This window comes from Crinia signifera, chromosome 1 (assembly GCF_055691185.1).
Source record: "Crinia signifera chromosome 1, ASM5569118v1, whole genome shotgun sequence".
Taxonomy (NCBI): Eukaryota; Metazoa; Chordata; class Amphibia; order Anura; family Myobatrachidae; genus Crinia; species Crinia signifera.
The window spans coordinates 458125319-458134091 of record NC_139217.1 but is presented as its reverse complement, the minus strand read 5'-3'; the positions used below and the strand labels follow the sequence as shown (position 1 = coordinate 458134091).

The following is an 8773-nucleotide window of genomic DNA, read 5'->3' as shown; positions in this document are numbered from 1 at the left end:
CCCTTTTTTTCAAATCTGACATGTATCACTTTATGTGGGGATAACTTTTTATTGCTTTTACTTATCCCAGTGATTTTGAGATTGTTTTCTCGTGACACATTGTACTTTAAGTTAGTGGTAAATTTTGGTCGATACAGTTTTTTTTTTTGTGAAAAATACCAAAATGTCGTAAAAAAATTGAACATTTAGCAATTTGCAAAATGTTAAATTTTCTGCTTGTGAGACAAATAATCATACCACTCAAAATAGTTAATAACTAACATAGACCATATGTATACTTTATTATTACATCATTATTTCAACCTCCTTTAATTTTTTTGGACACTAGGGGGCAGCAGAGTCAAAATTTTACACATAACACAGTAAACGCTGCTTTTGGCTGTTCACGTTTGAACAGCCAATCGCAGCGATCGCCGATGGCGGGGGGCATCGCTGCCCCCCCTGGGCAATGAGGGAAGATGTCTGCTGTCAGGGACAGCAGACATCGTCCCTCTGTCACCGCGTCTATAGACGCAGTGACAGTTTAAAAACATGACGTACATTTATGCCATGTGTCGGGAAGTACATCCCGACCATGACGTAAATGTACGTCAAATGTCGGGAAGGGGTTAATGATATAGTGCATACACATTAAACAATATGCATGGAAATTTCATTAATAGTCATCATTAACATTTATTTTATCGTCTATTGTCTACGTACCTTAACTAGTTGTCTTTGTATCCTTAAGATTCTTTTGAAGAAGCGTATTTTTGTGCATCCCATAGGCCTTGAGTGTTTCCAACTTTCTTAAGTTGATGATCATTGCTGCATTTTTATACCATATGTTCCTGTACGTTGGATAGGTCCCAGAATTTATTAAATCCCAAATTCAGCAGCAGAACTTACATTTGTGGATGTATTATTGTGTGTCATTATTTCATATAATTTCATACCTCATAATCTTGAGGTATCTTGCATTTATATTGCATAAACACATCAAACACATGAAATGCACACACATATATTGTATTTGTGCATGAAACAAGGTTTTAAAACATAAAACAAAGTCCTCAGGCACTGAATCTGAATGCCAATTTTCTTGCACATATTTAGTGCCAGTTACATATCATGTCCCCAGTAGGGCCAGTTACATGTCATGTCCTCAGTAGTGCCAGTTACAGATGTCCCCAGTAGTTATAGTACATATCATGTCCCCAGTAGTGCCAGTTACATATCATGTCCCCAGTAGTGCCAGTTACATATCATGTCCCCAGTAACGCCAGTTACAGATGTACCCAGTAGTGCCAGTTACAGATGTCCCCAGTAGTGCCAGTTACATGTCATGTCCCCAGTAACGCCAGTTACAGATGTACCCAGTAGTGCCAGTTACAGATGTCCCCAGTAGTGCCAGTTACAGATGTCCCCAGTAGTTATAGTACATATCATGTCCCCAGTAGTGCCAGTTACATATCATATCCCCAGTAGTAGCAGTTATGTATAATGTCCCCAGCAGTGCCAGTTACAGATGTACCCAGTAGTGCCAGTTACAGATGTCCCCAGTAGTGCCAGTTACAGATGTCCCCAGTAGTGCCAGTTACATATCATGTCCCCAGTAGTGCCAGTTACAGATGTCCCCAGTAGTGCCAGTTACAGATGTCCCCAGTAGTGTCAGTTACATATCATGTCCCCAGTAGTGACAGTCATATATCATGTCCCCAGTAGTGCCAGTTACATATCATGTCCCCAGTAACGCCAGTTACATATCATGTCCCCAGTAGTGCCAGTTACATATCATGTCCCCAGTAACGCCAGTTACATATCATGTCCCCAGTAGTGCCAGTTACATATCATGTCCCCAGTAGTGCCAGTTACATATCATGTCCCCAGTAACGCCAGTTACATATCATGTTCCCAGTAGTGACAGTTATCTATCATGCCCCCAGTAGTACCAGTTACAGATGTCCCCAGTAGTGCCAGTTATATATCATGTCCCCAGTAGTGCCAGTTACAGATGTACACAGTAGTGATAGTACATATTATGTCCCCAGTATGGCAGTTACATATCATATCCCCAGTAGTGCCAGATACAGATGTACCCAGTAGTGCCAGTTACAGATGTACCCAGTAGTGCCAGTTACATATCATGTCCCCAGTAGTGCCAGTTATATATCATGTCCCCAGTAGTGCCAGTTATATATCATGTCCCCAGTAGTAATAAAACTACTACCCAAAAAGGTGGTCAGATGGGCGCTGGAAGGGGGTGTAAGGTCAAGCTGCTACTTAAAGGGACTAAGTAAATCCCTAAAAAATGCAAGAAGAGGAAAAAAGTAGCGCTAAACCAATGAGGATTTTAAGAATACAAAATAAACACATTTATTGGTACACATACAATAAAAGGTATATATATTAAAAACATGTAGTATAGTACCCTCAGTAGGCCACTGATATAATTAATTGATATGGATCTGCTCCTATATTTACCACCCAGATGGTGTGAATGTGTCGGGAGGACCAATTTCAGTCACAAGGTTTTAATCAGTTTCCATATAGTTCCAGATAGTTAGAGGTAAGTGTATTTACCACTGTGGTTCACCAAGAGAGTGTTCTCCTTTTGGTGGTGTAAATGGAACACAGTCCACTGGAAATGGAGATGATGTGGAAAAGGTCCTCCATAAAGTCGGGGGCGGCTGGTTGGATCCCAGAAAAGTGCACGTGCATAAAGTGACAGTTAGAGGTAGGAGGGTGCGCAGCTACTGGCGCGTTTCGCTGTCTCTAGGGACACCTTCCCACCATCTGGGCGGTAATTATTGGAGCGGATCCATATCAATTAATTATATCAGTGGCCTACTGAGGGTACGATACTACATGTTTTTAATATATATACCTTTTATTGTATGTTTACCAATAAATGTGTTTATTTTCTATTCTTAAAATCCTCATTTAGCGCTACTTTTTTCCTCTTCTTGCATTTTTTAGGGATTTACTCAGTCCCTTCAAGTAGCAGCTTGACCTTACACCCCCTACCAGTGCCCATCTGACCACCTTTTTGGGTAGTAGTTTTATTACATCTATTACAACATGGATGGTGAAGTAAGAACAAGCCGGTTAAAAAAATCATGAAAAACTAACGTCTCCTTCTTCATGTCAACATTTTCATCCTGTCGACCTATTGCATGTTGATGGCTGCTATAAACCCTATGTCCCAGGCATAATACGTACCAGGAGGTAACCCATCATGCTGTGAATAGAATATAAATAACGTGTAGCCATGTGTTACCAGACAGTTGGATCAGTGAATCAGGCACAGGACACCTTTCCCCAATCTGCATAGCCCCACCTGCAGGGGAAAGGTGCAGCCCTCTCCTGGGAGTCCCTGTAATGCACTGTACCAGTCACAGACACCACTGGCTGCAGGGAAGGTCTGCGTTACCTTTACACCTGGGGAAGTGCACTCAGCAAGCAGGGTGAGACCTGACCGAAACCAGAGAGAGTGACACAGGAGGAGCTGCTGAACTTCGCTCCAGTGCGGGAGGGGCTGCTCCACCTGGCACAGGGCGCACCTGGATGCAGGGATGATGAAAGGGATGGTGGCTGTGCGCAAAGATGACGCAGCGCAATAACACACACCGGCCCACAGACCACAGGTAAGCAACCTCCTGCTCTCCACCTGTAACCAGCAGTGCCACAATGCTGTCAGCAATGGGATCATACTGGAGGCTGAGACTGTTACCTATAGTATATTGCAATGTGATATGATACAGGCAGGGTGCACTGCTGGAGATGGGGGGTGACTGGGATTTAGGCCCCACATGAGCTGTTTTTAAAGGGTTAATGTTTGAGCTGATGGTTGGAATGAGGATATTTACTGTGAGTCACAGGAAGGCGTTGCTCCAGGTTAGTAATCCAGTGCTCCCTGAGCTGGTGCTGTGTGTCTGTGTCTGATGGATGGTACCTGTGTATGGTGCACAGCCTGTACTGGGAAGGTCATAAGGTCAGTGCTTGGCCAGTATTTCTGGTATTAATCTCCACAAATGGAACAGTCAGTCTGCGCCTCTCCAGTTCTTGTAGAACTACAAGTCCCAGTATGCGCCGGTGAGCATAGCTCAGGGGTTTTCAAGCTTGGTCCTCAGGACCTCACACAGTTCATGTTTTCAAGGTCACTCGGCAGGTTCACATGTGCATATAGTAATCACTGACACATTTTAAAAGATCTACAGGTGGAGCTAATTATTTCACTTGTGATTCTGTGAGAGAACCTGCACTGTGTGGGGCACACACTGCCTGACCCTCTCCTTCAGGGACACAATACTCTGTTCCTGGACTTCCCTGGTAATGTAGGATTGCCATCACCTGTGGGTAGCTGGGTAATTGATAAGAAAGGTGTCACCACAGGTGATGGCAATCATAAATTACCAGGGAAGTCCAGGAACAGAGTATGTTCTCCCTGAAGGCGAGGGGCAGGAATGTGAGGTCCTGAGGACCGAGTTTGAGAATCTGTGGCAGAGCCTGATGAGATTGATTCTGTGATTTACAAAGGTCAACAATTTATTTTGAGCTCTGGCAACTTTGGACTAGAAAACTGCTTCTGAGCTACAAGTCCTTTATTTTATCTATTTTCCACATTTTGTTCTCCTTTTTTCTGCAATCTCTAATTAGTCTTATAGTTATCTTTAGTTGATCTTGGATTGTGCTGTTTCTTCCTGTTGATTCTGATTGATGGCAGATCAGCACATGGGGAATGAGCGTAGTATTACACTGTGTTTTCTGTTCTGCTTCTCAGTCTGACACTTCCTGAAATTGTGCAATACAACAATGCATTGCAGTGTGTGTGGTAAGCCTGGCTGCAGGGGTTACGGCGCATTACCTGTGTGTGGGTCTTCGCTTCAGGTGAAATCCTCAGGGTCAGTAGGTCACTCTCTCTGATTCCTCCCTCTACAAATTACTAGAAAGTAGGAGTTCTGTAAGGAAGTATTTTTAGACCTAGACTAAATTAATTTTGTGTACAGTACGTGTCTTCGTGAGTGTTGTTATCATACTGATCACACTTCCTCCACTTGGATCTACCCCAAGCAGAGAGAGAAGAATCCACCTCAATTCCCAGCGAGCTGCACCACAAAGCATAATACATTTATTGGTTATGGGATGGCCACGTCTCCTCGATTTGGCTCTGCCCTCCGGTACCGATCCTATCAATGCATTACATAGTTCTGCTTGCTGCAACAGGGATGTGTAATGTATGCAGCTAACACTTGTCCTATTAGGAGATGTCTGTATTTAATGGGGAAAAGCGATTAATAAGGTATTCGATCCTGGACGATATTTCTGATTAATTGGAAATACTGGCAAGGACCTATAGTTTTCATCCGGGAATCGCCACTGCCGTCGGTTCTTTGAAAAGCAGAACCTGAATTGGCAAAAAAGGACGCAAAGTTTTTGAATTTGAGGCTGATTACACCTAAAATTACATGAATTTGCCAATCCACGTCTATTCCGACTTTTGGGAAGTTTCTGAAAGTTGGGGGAAAAAAAAACATTAAATAGGTAGAATGTGAATTGGATCTATTCTAGGCAAATATTTCTGACTTTTTTGGAAATCTTGTCAGGGATTAAATGCCTTCCCTAAGGGGGGTATTCAATCTGTTACAAATTTTTCAGCAGGCAAAAAAAGTCCACTTTTCACCCATTTTGTTTAGGGCAAATTAGATTTACTCTATTTAATCTCCATGCTGATTTTTCACCCGGGTGAAAAATCCGGCACCGTTGAATACCACGTGGATTGGCAAATTTGTTGTGGATCCATGAGTTTTGGTGAATTTGCAGGCGTTTTTGCCTGATTTTGCCTCCGTTTTCAGCCATGTCGATTTGTCATTTAAAAAAAAAAAAAAGCGAAAAGGTGTGGGTTATCAAAATGACTAAAAACCAAAAACACCCCTGACTGAATACGGGTTGAGAATTATTGCAGATTTTTTGCCTGGCGAAAACTTTGTCACGGCTTGAAGGACTGAAAATGCCGGCTTTGGGCATCACCATATGCTGGGATTATGCTTGGTGTGTCTGTAGGCCCCACCATCCATGGCATGGTTCCTTGCACGGCTTTATGCTAGGTGCAGAGTTTTCAATTAGTTATTTAGACAATCCCATTACACGCCTATAAGATGGACCATCTCGGTAGGTTTCTGAGTAGTTACCACCCAAAAACACCTAAATAAATTTTTTATGCCCTTCGGGGGGGGGGGGGGGGGGGCATCTGAAATCGATACTGCGACTGTCCAAGTACAATCACTCCAATGTTGACATAGCATGTGACTCAGAGGGCGGGATGCATCAAGCTAGAATTGCGGCCAAACTGGAGAAAATGCCATTTTCGGAGGTGTGGCTGCTTTTCTCATATGCACCAAGCTCGGGAATGTGATCCATTCTGGAGCTTGGATGTGTTGGACAGGGCCCTGAACCTTGAAGATCATCTATCGCAAAGGACGGCGCTAAAAGTACGTACACATTAGGTGATATATTGAACAACATCGCTTATATTGGCACGTCTGAGCAATATCTTTCATAATGTCACCCCCAAAAACTACCCTCCCTCCCCAGCGGCAAGTGCGTAAGCTCCGATATCCGCACTGGGCAAAATCACAATAATGTGTATGGGGCTTTATGGGGAGAGCTGTCCTTTGTGTTACTCTTCAAGCATTCAGCATTAATGTATGCTTGCGATGACTGGCAGGATACATCACCTGCAAAGTGCGATACATCATGCATCCAGTCCAGAATCAGGCCTATCTGTCTAGGACACACTTTCCATAATGTTTTTTGGACTGTGGGGGAGGGGAGGAGCTGTCTTAACAGCATTGTAGGCCCAAGGCAAAACAAGGCATTTGCAGCCCCCCGACACCCATTCACGGGGAAAAAAGTAAACCAAAAAAACTCATAAGATGCCCCTCCTGTGGTCCTGCGCCATCTCCCCACGTGCTTCCCTACAGTGACGGGCTGTCAGCACTTCTGGCGGATAGCCCGAGCCATCCACCAATCAGCATGCTGACAGCCATTCACTGTGGCTGTAGGCTTTGAGGCAGGTAGAGAAAGCTGTAATTCACAATGAGAGCGACCAGCCAGCATTCTCTGCTGCTTCCCAAGAAGCTCAGGAGACAGATGCTAACAACCCGATTTTCCCCAGCTCAAAGGCCTGTAGAAGTGGAGGGCCCTTAGGCAGCTGCCCATTGAGCCCCTATGTTACGATGGCTCTGGCTGGAGCGAGGGGCTATGGTTGAAGTACTTTTCAGGATCCTGACCGTGGGTATTTCGAGAGAAAAAAAACGGCTCTACAAGGCGGAATAGTATTGGGGTTTTGATACAACGCAGTGCTGTACATTATGGAAAACTAAACCATGAAACGTTTCTCAACCAGATGGACTGAAGGCTAGCCAAAATAATTCAAATGATTTCAATCATTAAACATACATTTGTTTATTTCATCCTCCCAAACAATAGAATAATACAAATGAATGCACTCTTATTGTTAGTTGGTAATACTGCTCACAGTAAAGCAGCCCACATGGGAATGGAGTACTCCAATGTAACATTTACGCGTTTCTCCGCCTTCTCAGCCACTTTCTCAGATTGAGCCTCATAATGTTTGAGGCTCCCATATAAAGCCCATTCAATTAATTCTGTCCATGAGCACGCCCTGGAAGCCGCTGAGTAGTATGGCGGAGAAACGCGTAATTGAGCCGGTGTTAGAGTGGAGTACTCCAGCCCCATGTAGGCTGCTATACTGTGAGCCGTATTACCAACCAAAAATAAGAGCGTGCATCTCCGGACCGCTGGACCACACAGCTGCGCTATAGGAAGCAACCCAGCAACTGGAAGTGGTATGGAAAAATACAATCAGCAGGTGATAATACCATCGTAAAGGTCTGTCTGCTCCCCATGACAACAGCTTGGAGCATTCAGCACTATATATTAAATCTCCATTCATTGTTCACAAGACTGCCCATATTTAAAGTATAACACTGTCATATACCGTAAGCCTCATACAAATGGGCAGTATGGACAGTGTAGCGGTTAGCATTACTGCCTCACAGCACTGAGGTCATGGGTCTGATTCCCACCATGGCTCTAACTGTGCGGAGTTTGTATATTCTCCCCATGCTTGCGTGGGTTTCCTCCAGGTACTCCGGTTTCCTCCCACAATCCCAAAATACACTGGTAGGCTAATTGGCTCCCAACAAAATTAACCCTAGAATGTCTGTGTGTGTGTGCGTGTACATGTGGTAGGGAATATAGATTGTAAGCTCCACTGGGGCAGGGACTGTTGTGAATGTTCAAATATTCTCTGTAAAGCACTGCAGAATATGTGTGCGCTATATAAGAAACTGTTAATAAATAAAATGGGCATCTCTAATACCAAGCCTCACATAGCGTGCTAAATGGATTCAGTAAAATGGGACTAATACACTGAATGATTTCTATCAAATGAAGTTTTTCCGAGGAACATTGTTTTAAAAAAAAAGGTACTCTTTACCTAGAAGGGCGCCCACGATTTTGATTGTGGGCATCGTTAGGAAAAAAAAATTGCGTCGGTCGCATCGCATGCGACCAAAAAATCGCATACGATGACCGCGATTTCCCATAGGGAACAATGTTAAATGTCCCAATTGACCCGATTTTCCATAGGAAACAATGTTAAATGTCCCACAGAGGCCAAATAGGCACCCTGAAGTGTGAAATGGCCCCCCCAATTGTTAACGCCACACCACGATCAACGTCAACCCGAAGCGTGGCGAGCGGCCGA

At 43.9% G+C, this 8773-nt stretch overlaps 1 protein-coding gene across 2 annotated transcripts in view; it reads left to right on the top strand.

Annotated features, from left to right (window-relative positions):
• The first annotated feature begins 3293 nt into the window (after nt 1-3293).
• CCDC68 (coiled-coil domain containing 68) overlaps nt 3294-8773 on the top strand; it is a 48844-nt gene continuing 43364 nt past the window's right edge. The window contains exon 1 of one of the 2 annotated variants that reach the window (XM_083155210.1): nt 3294-3626. The gene's annotated coding sequence lies outside the window, so the exon portion shown is untranslated. The remainder of the gene's footprint in view (nt 3627-8773) is intronic. The other variant, XM_083155209.1, reaches the window with a different exon arrangement.